Source organism: Taudactylus pleione, unplaced genomic scaffold (assembly GCF_031769625.1).
Source record: "Taudactylus pleione unplaced genomic scaffold, aTauple2 ptg000560l, whole genome shotgun sequence".
NCBI classification, from domain to species: Eukaryota; Metazoa; Chordata; class Amphibia; order Anura; family Myobatrachidae; genus Taudactylus; species Taudactylus pleione.
In genome coordinates, this window is record NW_028284962.1 from 3,077,501 (window position 1) to 3,091,844 (window position 14,344).

At 38.7% G+C, this 14,344-nt stretch overlaps 1 protein-coding gene across 1 annotated transcript in view; it reads left to right on the forward strand.

Moving 5' to 3' along the window:
* Window positions 1–14,344, forward strand: part of MRPL54 (mitochondrial ribosomal protein L54) — a 49,363-nt gene that overhangs the window by 30,747 nt on the left and 4,272 nt on the right. The window lies entirely within an intron of this gene.

Consider the following 14,344-nt stretch of genomic DNA (forward strand, 5'->3'; position numbering starts at 1 on the left):
CCATCCCCAGGGCATCACATGAAAAGGGGAAAAAAGGTGATAGTGAAGTGTAAAAGGATAGATGTGTAAAGATAAATCAATAAGTGTTAATGAAATGTAAAAGAATTAAAATGACATAAATAATATACAAACGAATAGAGAAGTGAAAAAATATTCTATGTGAATTAAGTGGTGATGCCATGAGAAAGGTCCAGCCAGAAGTAAAGTCGGAACGATTGCTAATCGCTCTAGTGTGTACCCAGCCTTATACACACCAATAAGACATAGAAAGCGCCAGGACAAATCTCCCTGTCTATAAACCGCAATACCCGGAAACTGAAGTTAAACAGTTCTAACATCTGCATATCCCTCATCTTCACAAATTTCAGACACTTCTGGTGCAAGTCATCCACAATACTAATGGGTATGGTGCAACTGTAATTAGAGGCCGTGTTTTAAACTAAGTACGAGTATTTAAGTTTTGCAAACCTTGTGCAGTTGTCATAGTAAAAACAAAACTTCAGCGGCCACAGTTCCTGCACAGATGTCCAAGAAGTCCTGTTCTTTAGCCCATGAATCCACTAACTTGAGATGTTTTGCTGGATTGGGTATGGGATGCCGGCAGCCAGAATTCCGACGCCGGCATCCCGACTACGTTACCATCCCGATGGCTAGGAAGTATACCTAACTTTACACTACCCTAACCCTCCCCCCAACCCAGCTACTTAACTTCGGGATGCCAACGCCGGTATTTTGGTAAGTGTAGGAATTCCAGCGTTGGCATTCTGACCGCCGGAATCCCCACTGTCGGGATATTGAACGTATCCTTTTTTACCAAAGGCATGACTTAAACATTTGATGCACTCTACTACTTCTTTCCCTTTCACTGGGTTCCTACAATTTGTCACACATTACCTGTAATGCAGCACACATCCGCAGCACAAATCAAGTGTAATGAAACACACAAGTCCTGTAATGGAGCACACTTCTTTGGGCACAAATCACCTGTAATTCAGTACATGTACTTAGCCACATGAGGAATTATATGACTATCAGTGTACTGGAGAGCAGTGCCCATTTTCTTGTAGCACACACTCTCATTCTTCTCCCCAGTGTCTCCTCTAAGGTAAGGAGAGAGTGGTCACTGTGTTACACCCAGACCCCAGGGAGATTGTGAGACTCTTCAGATGGTCAGGGAAAATGCAGCTATTTCATGGAGTGTCGGCAAGTATGGCAAATGAGATTCATTTTTATTCCTGTATTAAAGTTTGAAAATCTTCTTTATAGCACATTTTTAGCTTTAGTGTATTGCAGTGCCAAAACATTTTATCTAAAATTAATTATTCATACAAATAACGCAAATGGGCTGTTAGGGGTTGACCAGTTAATAAAAGCTTGAGAACTACTTGTCTAGACTTGGCTAACAAAAGAAAAGATTGATCAGGTTCAGGCTAATTTATCGAATAGCAAGTAGATGTCAGGTAGGTAAGGGTGTAGGGAATGATTATTACAGCAAAATGGTGCACAGCTAAAGGGTCTCTTAAACTACTATTCTTTAGGAAAATATAATCAATGGATTAAAATGGTTTGTTGGACTGTTAAAAACCAGTTTCTTTCCAATACTTTGGGTAGCTAATAGCAGATTTGAAATGATTGGCCTCTGATTTCAGTACTCTGTGCTGTATCTCTTTTTCATGATGGACCTAGCCCAAAGGTTATTTAATGGAGTGCTTCTAATTTATATTGTTGAAATATGGGACTGTTTACTGAACTGTTATTGGATGCAATATCGCCCTCTAGTGAAGAAACATAGTAAATACTGGCTACAACAGCCTTAGAATGGAACGATTAGTGAGAAGAGACTATTGCTGGCATTATGATGAGTAATCAGACAAGAAAGTCTGCTGGTCATTTGATGAGTATACACATCATGAACGTTGCTCAGAATCAATTTATTGGCCCAACACAGGTACATATAAGGGAAGGGTAAATCTCCAGATAGGAAAAAACAAGACACAAATGCCCCCAGCACTCTGCAATGGGCCAGCAAAATAAACCTGCATCTTACCTAATAATAAATTGCAAAGGACTGGTTACACACAAGCCACCAGCTACGTCAAGGCGTGGCTGCTCCGATGGTCCTACACTACATAATGGCACCAATATGGGTCATATTCATGTGTTTCAAAGTAAGAGCCAACTTACCTGGAGACACCCCAATATGGCAGCATTCCCTCCATCTACTGATCCCATACATGCCTCTCAGAGTAATAATAACATAGAATGGAAATTGTTCATAACATTTAAGCCTCATTATGGCTTAAATTAATCACCTTAATGATCTTATACTTGGGGACTTATGTGAAGCATTTAATTATATTGCTCGAAGTCTACCTTCTAGTTAGTTTTTCCACTGAAATGCAACATGGAGGCATCAAACGCGTCACAAGTTTAAAGGGTGAGATCCAAAAGCCGCCATATCAGCACTGGGGAAAAGTGATGTCCTTATGTGTAGTTTAAGTGGCTGTGTCCATACAACAAGAACGCCTTGAAAAATACAAGATATCCAGAACTTTCTCACTTCAGTATCTATCTCTTTTAAAGGTAATTTTGTTTGAGTACTGCTTATACTTTTGTAGGTAATGCCTAGATATCACGTAAACTTCTGCTCCTCCACAAATAACGAGATCTTTCCCATAATCCAGTGGACCTTGGCAGACCCAAACCTGGTTTTGAAGTGCAGAGCAGATTACTGTACATTTTGTTATGATCCGCGGCAGGTCCCAGTATTTGGCGGCATGCTTTGATTCCAGTTCCGGCTGTTGCAGGCAGCTGGAACTCTGTGTCTTTGCAGCTCATTGCTGCATTCCTGCTTATCTGTTTGCGTACAGATCTCAACTGCATACTATCCTGTGATTGAGTCTTTCTGCAGAGATAGTGCTGATTGGTCCCTGCTTCTGATAAATTACCGCCAGCCCTACACTTCCTGCCGGTGATATCGTCTGACTTCCAGAAGAAGTTTGTCCCTGTGCTCAGAAGCCTTTGAGTTTTAGTCTGTCTCACCTTGTTCTGCAGTTACTGCGTTCAATACCTGAAACTGTTGTCCTGATTCAGAAGTCATTCTGGTTTGTCCTACTGTTTCACCTGCTCATGTCCTTGCTGTTGTTACCACCAGAATAGCGACTTCTGCAGCCCGCAGCATTTTCCACAGCCTAGTCTAAGCCGCGTCAGTCAGTGCTCAGCTGCTTCAAGCCAACAGTGTTTTCTATCACGCTGCCTCCTCTGAGTTCTAGCCACTCCTGTGATTTTCAATATGGTCCCAGTCCTGCCTAATCCTCTCCATGTCTTGCCCAGCCAGACCTCAGTTTTGAATCCAGATCTGGGACTAACAAATAAAATCCTGAACCTTGAGACTTTGCAAATGCTGCTGCTACAGGACTTTCTCAGATTGTCATCTCGATTGGATATGCTGCAGCAGCAGATAACTCAAGCCTCCCAGATTCCTTTGTACATATCTACTCATTGCAACAGCCTGCCTTGGGACAAAAAAAATGTCACTGCACCACAACTGTAAACTGTTGAACACTGCTTCATTCTTTGGAAGTGATGAAACCTGAGTTGCTACAGGAATTGTTTTGGAACACCGAACAGTTGCTGAAATTGTTAGTACAAAAAATTTCTGGGAGATTACCAGAGTTTGAAAACACTCCGTCCTTCCCAGTAGAACTAAAAAGGTGACTGACCCCATTTCCCCCACTTTTGCCATTCCATCCTTTGTGCAGAAGGAAGGAGGACATTGGAGTTGCCTATATCCCAAGCTCTCTACAGCTGAGCGGTAGCGACGTAGGGAAAATCGCCTCTGTTTATATTGTGGCAATGCTGATCATTTTATTGCAGACTGTTCTTTATGCAAGCACCGGAAAGATGACCAGCCTCAAAGTCTTAGGCCTCAAATCAGCCACTCACCTAGTAAGCTTCTTAATGCCGCAGACTCCGTTACTCTCAACAAAGGTGCCAAGGTTCCCCAAAAGGAGCCAGTTATTTATAATTTGGGTCCTGTTATTAGAGGACCCAATCTCAAAATTGGGGAACCAGGTTGATAAAAATTCTTCGTACCAGCAAGGTTCAGTTTTTTCTATTGCAGGAAAAACCTTCGAAATCGATGTCTTGACCTTTACTATGGTTTCAGAAAGTATGGCCAATGTCCAAACCCCAGAAGGGGTTCCCGATGTCCAAGTCGTCCAGACCCCTGGAGGGGAATCCGATGTACCGACCCCAGTAAGGGAGTTCGATGTACCGACCTCTGGAGAGGTGTCCGATCTGTGATGCTCAGATCCCAGGAGGGGAGTCTGATGCTCCGATCCCAGGAGGGGGACAAATAAAAGAGCTTTGCCAATTTAAATTGGACTTATTCTTTGTTTGCTTGAACATCAAGGTTGGCCATATTGATTCACCAATATTTCAGACAACCATATTTGGTAAAATAAATAAACAGCTGAAAACAAACTGTTGCGACAGACCATTCTTTAGTTTAGCCAGTGACCAACAGCCAAATTACTTAATACAGCAGCTCAGACTACTTTGAAAATGGTGCATAAATTTGGAGCTGGATCAGGTCTAATAACACTGGAACAAAATTGTTGGAGCTTTTCATTGTAGTAAATTCATTGTAAAACATTATTAAAGTTGATTACTATTGCATAGCATTCAATATCAATGCTGTGTACATAAAGCAGGCATGTTTTTGACATTCAAGTTGCCACAGACTTCCAATGTGGCTGCCATTTTAGAGGAGTAGACATGATCATGCTGTATACTGATATCTTGTTTGAGCACATTGATGTGAATTAATATATTCCTGATATTTCTAGCTGGCAAATCCCCTGAGGGATCTGGTCACATGGTCTACAGTAACCGTGTTGACATTCATAATGTGACACCACAATGTCGACATTAGAATGTCAACAGGCATCATGTGGACATCCTCAGAATGTTGACATCTGAAGTGTCACCATGTAAAATGTCAACCTTCTCGGAATGCAGACAGTTAGGGATAGGATGCGAGTGTGGTAGTTAAGGTTATGCACTAGGTGCAGGGGTAGGGGTCAAATATTTACATAACCCGCCAGAGGTATGTGCCGAAAGTGACTGTCACATCGCCGAAAACCTTGCTGGAGCAGCTGCTGGGTCCAGGTAAGTGACTGCGGAGCCACAAGGGACGTTTGGTCAACATTCTATCATGTCAACATGTCATTCGTGTAGACATGACAAATTTGGAAACTGACGATATGTTAAGCATGTTGATATTGCAACCATGTCAGGATTATCATGTCGACCTGCTGCATGTCAACATTACTGGCAACCTAACATCCCACACCCTCCACTAATATTAGATAAAAGTAAAAAAAATACATAAAAAGGCTTAATATGGTCACCATTCTTTTCCTAACTTACTGTCACACTAACTTGTGTTCACAATGTAATTGCAAAAGGCAAAACACTTGCATTTAAAATAAAACAAAATTAAATGTATGCTTTTGTCTGAGCCCACAAGTAGCAGTTTGTTAACCTTCTGAGGTAGTATAAATCACCTAAAGCACTACTTATTTAGACTTTTTTTTTTCCCCTATTTTTTTGGTATTTAAATAAAAGCCATGTTTTTGAACCATAGCAAATACATCAAATGTGTTTGCATAGACTAAAATATGTAAAATTATTCAGTGAAATCTGCATGAACTTCGATGTCATTGACACAAACCCATGCTTATTCAATAAAAAAAACACCCTTTATTTATGACTTTTATTATGTCAATGTAATCTGTAATAAATTACAAACACTGAGAATCCTTTATTACAAGTCTTAGAATAAAAATTATTTATGGGGTTACATTAACTACATTAATAATGGATTAAACAAAGTACACGGTTTCCTCTGTTTTTGTTTTCCCTGTAATAGTCGGACTGAAAAAGGTATTTACCCCAATATGCCAGCAAAAGGAAGTACCATTTGCCTCAGCAAAACAATCGACAATTCACTTTGTAGACTACAATATAAAGTTATTCACGTTGAATATGACTTTTATAGAGAATGTGAAATTATGTCAGATCATACAGGTTGAAACTTGAAAGAGTTAAGTGGTTCATAGAAGAAGATAGTGCAGTAACATTTCTTGCCAGTTGCAGCACGAACACGGGGAAAGCTTACATACTCCACACAGATGGGGTGCTGAGTGTTCCATTCTAGTTGCATTGGATTAATCATCCCAGCAGTATGCACCATAAAGAACTACAATCTAATGCAAATTACATTAAGTCAAATTATATATATATATATCTCACAAACCCTCAATGCGCTTATATTCAAACAATTTGTACTAAATTAAATGACAAAGCGAATTCAGCTGCTACTCTTGTACGATCCTTGCCAGAAAGTGGATCTAGACATTTAAATATAAAAACAAGACAAGAAGGCACTAATAGTGTAGTATGTAAAGGCACAATTTAGTATCAGAATAAATGTTCGTAGATTTGATAGAAATAATTACGCTTATCTCAGTTCCAACCAATGATGTGGTGATCAGGAAACGACCTTCATAAGCATTCCAATTTCGGAATTTAGCCCAGCACAAAAACAAAACCAAAAAAGACTCATAGGGTAGTATATCACAACTTTATGATTTAAAATAAAAATTAACTAGTGATGAGCGGGTTCGGATTTAGGGCCTGATTCAGACCCGGTCGCAAACGCTGAGTGCTCGCAACCGGGTCGATGGTGGCCCAGAGCGCATGCGCGAGACCCGGGTCTCGCACCAAAGGGGGTGTGCTGTCGATGCTGAGTGACAGCACGCCCCCTTTGGTGGGCGGGCCTCGGGGGTGGCTGCCCAGACGGAGGCGTTCCCATGAGAACGCCTACCATCTGGGGGAGGCCCCACTGACATCACAAGTGATGTCAGTGTAGAGATTCCGGCTCTGTTAGAGCCGAAATCTCTCTGGGGCTTGCGGCAACGAGACCCTACCACAAGGGTCTCGTCGCAAGCCCGATGGTCTTGACCATCGCGACCATCTTCCTGGCCGCTTGCTATAGCTGTGGGTGGTCACCCACAGCTATGCGAGCGGCCAGAGGCCGTTCAAAAAAGAAAAAAAAGACTGGCCCTGATTCAGAGCGAGCGCTCTGTCAGAGCGTCTGGCTCTGAATCAGAGCCTTACTCTGTTCTTATCGCGGCTTTACTGCAAGTTCGGATTAGTTTGGATATATTTTATTGGCTACCCAAAACACATGATAGCCGATAGCCAATAAAATGCCGTTTTGAGAACCGAGTAAATCCGAACCCGCTCATCCCTATTAAGAACACGTACAAAAAAAGTCACTTGGCATAAAGCATATCAATCAAGGACAATTCACCCAAACCAGGGATCCGGAAAGTTCGAACTGAGTGATACCAGATTCAGGGAACCTCCGACCGTGATGTTTCCTCAAGGTGTGTGGACTTGAAAGATGATAAGCAGGAACCTCCAACACGTTTCATTTAGAACAAACTCCCACATGGATAGGTTCCTGATCCATTAATGGTGCTTAATGTTCACTAGAGCAATACTGTGATTATGTCCTGTCCACAGTAAAACTGACTCCATTTGTGGACATATATTTTAATTAGGGATGTGCAGGCTCGGTTTTACTCGGATTTACTCGGTTCTTATCGCCACTTTACCGCAAATTCGGATTTATTCTATTGGCTATCCAAAACACATGATAGGCGATAGCCAATAAAAAGATCCGAGTAAAACCGAACCCGCTCACCCCTAATTTTAATATAAGACTACTAAAAAATGGCTGTTCACACATGATAAAATCCTATACAGAGAGACTCGTGTGTGTGTGTGTGTGTGTGTGTGTGTATATATATATATATGTAAGTGATGACACACTTAATCACATAAAAAGACACATTTCACGAAAATTGCATCTTTAATCAAATTGTACATGTTGGAATTCATTTATTAATAAAGACCAGACTTACCAAAACTGGCAGCCGGTCATAAGACACTGTGTTTTATGGAGTGGTTTATGATTCACCTGAATGAATAATTAAACTCCCAATGAACCTATAGGACGTCACAGCATCATATATATGAGCCAAAACAAACACCTACATGTAAACAGGTGATAAAGGACCCGATTAGGAGTCCTAATAGATCGCGTCATCCGCAAACCGGACGTGACGCTAGTGTGCAAAGGTTCCAATTTAGGTGACGATGCGTGCGCACACATCGTCACCCACGTTGCCCATGTGTGCGTGTTGCAGGGCCTAATTAAAAGTCCTAATAGGTAGCGTCGCGTCATCCGCGAAACTGGAAGCGACGCTAGTGAGTGGTAGTGTAAACACATCGTCACCCGCATACCGGAAATTACGTTACGTGTGTGCACTCAAAAAAAGGCCCATAAGTATGAAAGTACTATCCAAAACGTGAATGGTAAATATATGTATGTATATATGTGTGTGTGTATGTATGTGTGTATATATATATATATGTGTATATATATATATATATGTATATATATATATATATACACAACAAAAAAAAGTCAATGCGCTAGTACAAAATAGTCAATTAAATAGGACAGGATACCTCAGTCCTGAAGTGATTTCACAGAGACACAATGGACTGTGTCTTTTTGGTTTCAATTGAAATCTTAATAGTGCACAGGCCAGCAGCCACAGCAATCAGCCGGCGTCTTCCCCTCACACAGACCCAGATCCGAATGGGTAGAAATCTGAAATATTAGAGCACAAAAAGGGGGCGCCACATCGTGCATCAAATATAGACAAAAGTTTTATTACTTAAAAAACAAAGAGTCCAGGTCAGCGTGCATACCAAAGTAGGTGGTCTAAAACCACTGCAAGCATAAACAGTGAAATAACAATAAGGCTGGTGTTTCACCCGAACGTCTCCAGGATCTAATCCAGTCAGTCAAGCAGTAACAGAGGGTCACGCCAAGCCACACCCCAACATGTTTCGTCCTTGGACTTTGTCAGGAGGCTGGCTGGCGTTGTTCAGAAGAGGGTTTAAATAGCAGTTCTTGCTCCCATTAAGCAGGTGTATCTTCTTATACAAATTAATTAACTGCTTGTCACAGATTGCAATAGTGTTCATTTAAAAAGTAACAAACTACTACAGCACATATATGAACATATTTGCATCATTACAAAATATATGATTAAAATATATAAAAATATGCTATCTAATAATAATAACAGGATACTACAATCAATGTATCTGAAAGATAAAAAAATAAAATAAAAGCATGTTAAAACTGCATACAACGATATATAAACCAAAGAAACTAAATCAAATAAGGAATAATCAGTCCCATTATAAACAAGTGGACAAACGGGTAATATCATACCCCTCATTTAACCCATTGGGGTGCAGAGTATTTAAGGTGATAATCCAAAAGGATTCTCTTTTGGCTAATGGCTCTTTTGGCTAATATGTTTTCCCTATTACCACCCTTCATATCTGGTCGAATATGTTGCAGTTCCATAAATTTCAACGCTGTTGGATTATTACTTTGGCATTTTTTAAAATGGTTCTCTACACCATTTTTTATATTTCTAAGGTGTTCTAATATCCTAATTTTTAAAACTCTCTTTGTTTCACCCACTTAAAATTTTCCACACCCACATATTAATAAATAGATTACAAAAGTGGTGTTACAAGTAATTAAATGTTTGACCTTAAATTCTTTTCCTGCATTGCTCCTGAAAGTTTTTTGTCTATTCAAACCATTATCTGATCTGTTAATTGTTAGTTGCTGCTTGTTAAATTCATCCTTAGAATTTAACTTTTGAATTTAACCCATGGTCCACCAAAACTTTTAATTCATTTAAAAACTCTTTCGTAGGATCCCCTTTAAGTTTTATGTAGGATTTATCATCTGCTAAAAGTCTAAACATCTCTTTCTCATAATCAGCCCGGTCTAGAGTGACTGTACCCCCTCCCTTATCGGTCTTTTTAATAACAAAGTTTTTATTTTCTACCAATTTTTTCAAATAAAGATTTTCTGCTGCTGTTAAATTCTTATTCTGATTAACAGTAGTGCTGCATAATTGCTCAAAATCCTTCATTACTAATTGTGAAAACATCAATGTATGAGCCCCTCGATTCTACAGGGTACAAAAACAGACTTATTTTTTAGGCCAGAAGATGACACTATTTTATCTTGTTCATAATTTCTTAAAGGGGCAAGGGATTTATTATTTTGCCTAATAAAATGTCTTATTAAAGTAATTTTCCGAGCAAACAGACTTAAGTCTATCTGAAGATTAAAATTTTTACTAACAACATTAGGGGCATATGATAACCCTTTTGACAATAATTGTTCATCAGAACGAGAAAGTGGAATTTTTGATAAGTTAATAATACTTGTCACATTCGGTTCTATAATATCATTCTTTTTTGTGAGGTTCCCTTTCCCCCTCTTTTACCTCGTCTTCGCGGAATCTTTTTTTTGAATACAGGGGGGGTATATTGTTCTCGATCCATATTTCCCAGGAACACCTCCCTTTTTCGTCCTCCTAAAAAAGACCTTTTAATTACAGGTGAAAATTCTTTGTCGCGAAATGTGTTCAAAGTACTAAACCTGTTTTTTAGGGGAAGAGGGTAAAGGCTGGGTGATCTATTGAAATTTTTACGTGCTTTGTCCTTACTGACTTTTTGCCACCGAGGTGGTAACGGTTCCCACTGTTTTTTAACTCTTGTAGAATCCATCCTGGGAATCACCTCTGGTTTCCCCATTCTCCATGCGGGTCTGTCCTTGGTTTCAAAGCAGGCCGTAAATTAGAATTCTCACTTCGATTTTTTGGCCAGCTACGTATATTTCCTGAATCATAGTCCCGTTTATCTCTTTTAAATTTAGGAGTCTTCCTCTCTATAATCTCAGACTCTGCTTTATCCACTTTTTTGGTTAAGTACTGATTAAATAGACCTGCAGAGAAGCAGGCAGAGACTTTATTGGCAGACTAGCTGCACCTTGATAGAGCGGGTTCAAGAAGTGAGCTAGTGCCCTAAGAGAGGGCTAGGTTGTTTGTTATTTTCTATTTTTGTTTCCTGATTACCATGCTGAAGTAAAGCACCATTTCCTTTATTTTACTGGAATGCCATGTGTGGACTCTAATTCTGCACCTAATCACTGCACCACTGACCTCAATCTACCGAGCTTATTATAAATAGCATTATTGTTTGATCAACACTTCCTATTGGATATACATGTGTAATACACTAGCCCCAATGGGACTTAATGAGGGCATCAACATTATATCTTTTTTGGGGGTAGTTTCTCAGTCTCAATTGTACTAATTAGGTTAGATTTATTAATATGTATAATGTACTATTGGGTTTTAAGTTGAACAATGAGTCATTTTGCAAGTTATATTTTTGTATTTTGTTGTAAATCAAGTAAATTTTAATTGTGTAAAAATGTAGTGATTTTCAGAATATACATGTATTGTTAATTCATTTTTTTAGGTCACACTTTTTTCGCCTTCCATTTTGGAAGGTGATGTGTTGATAAAACAACTATGTTATTTATTAATTGTGTTTTTAAATATATATATATATATATATATATATATATATATATATGTGTGTGTGTATGTATCTATGTTTGTGTGTGTGTATATATAATATGAGGAAGTTTGATCTAAACGAAACGCGTTGGGTGTTCCTGCTTATTATCTTCCAAGTCCACACCCCTTGAGGAAACATCACGGTCGGAAGTTCCCTGAATCTGGTCAAACTCAGTTCGAACTTTCCGGATCTCTGGTTTGAGTGAATTATCCTTGATTGATATGCTTTATGCCAAGTGACTTGTTTTGTACGTCTTCTTAATCTTTATTTTAAATCATAAAGTTGTGATATACTACCCTATGAGTCCTTTGTGGTTTTGTTTTTGTGCTGGGCTAAATTCCGAAATTGGAATGCTTATGGAGGTCGTATCCTGATTCATCACATCATCGTTTGGAATTGAGATAAGCGTAATTATTTCCATCAAGTGTATGCACATTATTTATTGTGATACTAAATTGTGCCTTTACATACTACATTATTAGCGCCTTCTTGTCTTGTTTTTATATTTAAATGTCTAGATCTACTTTCTGGCAAGGATCGTACAAGAGGAGCAGCTGAATTCGCTTTGTTATTTAATTTAGTACAAATTGTTTGAATATTAGCGCATTGAGGGATTGTGAGATATTATTTATATATATATATATATATATATATATATCCACTTTTAATCCAGTCTCCTAGATAGGAGCACTCACCAATAACAACAATAAGAATCTCTAATAAATCCAGAAAAAGTCATAATTTATTCTGCAAAGTTTAGAAAATGTTGTCCACACTTAGCCATATATTCAGTGTTGTCGACGTTTCGGTTCAAAATTTGAACTTTTCTCAAGACTGGCACAAAATGTACATAATGCTCATAGTGCTAAACGCACACAATTGTGTATTACATCTAAAAAAAAAAAATTAAAAAAGAAAAAAAATCAATCTTTTGAAATAAAATATATGCCAAAAGAATATAACAGAAAATAATATATCACAGTGATGCTGTCTATCAGGCTCTATATAGCTTCATAGAAAACAATTCATGTAGACAAATAAACCCACTATAAATACAGACCCAAATGAAAATGTATTGCATGTATGAAGAGACACCCCTTCTTTATATCATATAGAGCGGGACTGTGAAAGAATGTCTATTGATCCTATAACCAATCACGACTAACGCCATTCTCATAATATGGAGGTAAATCATCCAATATAGCAACCTGAATCCATATAAAATATACCTATGCAGCAATATTGTTAAACCATCGTTCCATATAACATGATTACCAGGAAACAGGGAGACAACAATGTCTCATACATAACTCTACTAGCATGCCCCCAGATGCAGAGTCACTGCTGCAGTGACTTCTCACTGCAGCAATCCTAACCAGATAAGCGTGCAACACCTACCCAATTCATATGTGTACCATACATAGCCATGTGGGATCGAGGTCACTGGCGATCTTCCGGGACAACGGGGTGCACTCGTGTGCATACACTAATAAACAGAGCCCGCGGGCGGCTCAAAAACATTTTCTAAACTTTGAAGAATAAATTATGACTTTTCCTGGATTTATTAGAGATTCTTATTGTTGTTATTGGTGAGTGCTCCTATCTAGGAGACTGGATTAAAAGTGGATATCTAATTGGATCAGTGTAAAAATCTGATCTTGGAAGCACCCCATGGATGAACCTTTTTTGATGTGAGTGCAGGATTTCATTGGATATATATAATGTGTGTGTGTATATATATATATATATATATATATATATATATACACACGTGTTTGTGTGTGTTATGATGCCTGATGAACTCCTGCACTGTCAAACCCTAAACAAAGTGACCTTCACCAATAACAACCCCGTTTCCCGGAACAAACTTGTTCACAGGTACTCTGCTGCCGCCTGGACTTCGCACTTAAAGTAATAACAGTGCAATAAGAACAGGTATCAAAATATAGACAAAGGAATGTGACACTCCTAAGAACTCATAAAGGGAATTACACCTAGATTCTCAGGAGGTCTCCCATCAGGAATAAACCCAAGCCCTAACTGCTTAGCTTACCAAACTAGACAAGAATCTGTCTAAAGCTAATTGATTTTAACTACAAAGGGCGGCTCAAAAACATTTTCTAAACTTTGAAGAATAAATTATGACTTTTCCTGGATTTATTAGAGATTCTTATTGTTGTTATTGGTGAGTGCTCCTATCTAGGAGACTGGATTAAAAGTGGATATCTAATTGGATCAGTGTAAAAATCTGATCTTGGAAGCACCCCATGGATGAACCTTTTTTGATGTGAGTGCAGGATTTCATTGGATATATATAATGTGTATATATATATATATATATATATATATATATACACACGTGTTTGTGTGTGTTATGATGCCTGATGAACTCCTGCACTGTCAAACCCTAAACAAAGTGACCTTCACCAATAACAACCCCGTTTCCCGGAACAAACTTGTTCACAGGTACTCTGCTGCCGCCTGGACTTCGCACTTAAAGTAATAACAGTGCAATAAGAACAGGTATCAAAATATAGACAAAGGAATGTGACACTCCTAAGAACTCATAAAGGGAATTACACCTAGATTCTCAGGAGGTCTCCCATCAGGAATAAACCCAAGCCCTAACTGCTTAGCTTACCAAACTAGACAAGAATCTGTCTAAAGCTAATTGATTTTAACTACAAAGGGTATGCACTTTCAGTACATTAATAATATATACATTCTTGAACAACAA